This window comes from Herpailurus yagouaroundi, unplaced genomic scaffold (genome assembly GCF_014898765.1).
Source record: "Herpailurus yagouaroundi ecotype Mexico unplaced genomic scaffold, PumYag 160, whole genome shotgun sequence".
Classification (NCBI taxonomy): domain Eukaryota; kingdom Metazoa; phylum Chordata; class Mammalia; order Carnivora; family Felidae; genus Herpailurus; species Herpailurus yagouaroundi.
In genome coordinates, this window is record NW_024412401.1 from 14,199,741 (window position 1) to 14,201,375 (window position 1,635).

A 1,635-nucleotide genomic window follows, 5' to 3' on the forward strand; every position below is an offset into this window, starting at 1 on the left:
TAAGGGAAGGGAAACAAAAATAATATAAAAACAGGGAGGGGACAAAACATAAGAGACTCATAAATACAGAATACAAACTGAGGGTTACTAGAGGGGTTGTGGGAGGGGGATGGGCTAAATGGGTAAAGGGCACTAAGAATCTACTCCTGAAATCATTGTTGTACTATATGTTAATTTGGATGTAAATTTTAAATAATAAAAAATAAAATAAAAAAAAAGAAGTTAAAAATGTATGTATAGTATAGACCTTTATATACATCCATATATATGTGTATATATAGGTTAGTATACTACACTAACAATCACTTAAAAGCAGAGTTACAATAAGCCAAGAAGACATAAAAAGGAATCATAAAAAATAACAAAACAGAAAAAAAAAGACAAAGAACAAATGGATCAAAATTAAAAAAATAAAGATGATAGATTTAACCTAAACCATATCAAAATCATGTTAAATGTAAATGTTCTAAAACATGATTAATTAGGTAATTAAAAGGTAGAGATTTTCAGATTAGATAAAAAAGCACTGGAGCTCTGGTCAGGTACTGACCTAAGCACCTTAGATAATCTCATTAAATCCTCTTGTAACAATCAGGAGGTATCAATCATGCCTTCAATTTCAAATATTTTAAAAAAATGATCCTCAGAGAGGTTATGTAACTTCTCCAAGCAACCCAGCAGGTAATCACTGTTGGGCACTGCGGAGGGCTGGGACGCCCATACTACTTGCTTCCTTCCCTTCCCTTCAATGCAGAGGAACTGCATTAGGTGCTGTGCTGCATGGCAATATGTACTGTTTAGGATGAAATCTAACTTAACTAGCTGATGACCATGGGCCGCATATATTTCTTTAAGATATGTTTCCTCATTTGTAAAGTAGAAATAATAATAGCTACCTTAGAGTGTTGTGACGATACACTGAGAAAGTCCAGTGGGCAGTGTGTATTAACTGGGGGTGGTCCTGGTACTTTAGGCCATCCCCTGCAGATCACAGGAGAAACATCAATTGTACAATTCCACTTCAAAACCAAAACAGTGCTTGCTAAGAGTAACCATCACTACCCTCCTGCTCAACCTGCAGCATTACAGAAATAGAGCATAGGAGTTACTGTCTCATTTTTACTTTACAGCATTATATGAACTTGACGATTTTGAGAATCTTAGCGTGCAATGAATCAGCCTTCTTTTAAAGGAAACTTCCAACTCAACTATTATGTTTATCAAATCCTTTTTTTTTCACCCCCCCGCCCCCAGAGTAAAACTGTCAATTTCACTTTTTATCCAGATTACAAAATTTAGATTCCTTGTGTTTTCATTTTGGACACCTAGAAGAAATAACTTCATCTTAGAAAAGGATTAGAAAAATTACTCAAGCATTACCTTACATTTGAAATATTAATACATGACTTTAAAAATCAAAATGCAATCCTGGGAGTTAAGCAGAAAGTTAAAAAAGTAATAAAAACAACATAAGATTCCAGCATTATGTAGAACCTTCAAATTCATTTTCTTTCAAAAGAGACAACAATTAAAAAAACAATTTAGATACAACACAGACTGTCAGCTAAACAGGAAACCAATCAGTCTTCATTGTCATAATACTGCTTTTCTGAACAAATAAATGTTGGACACAAA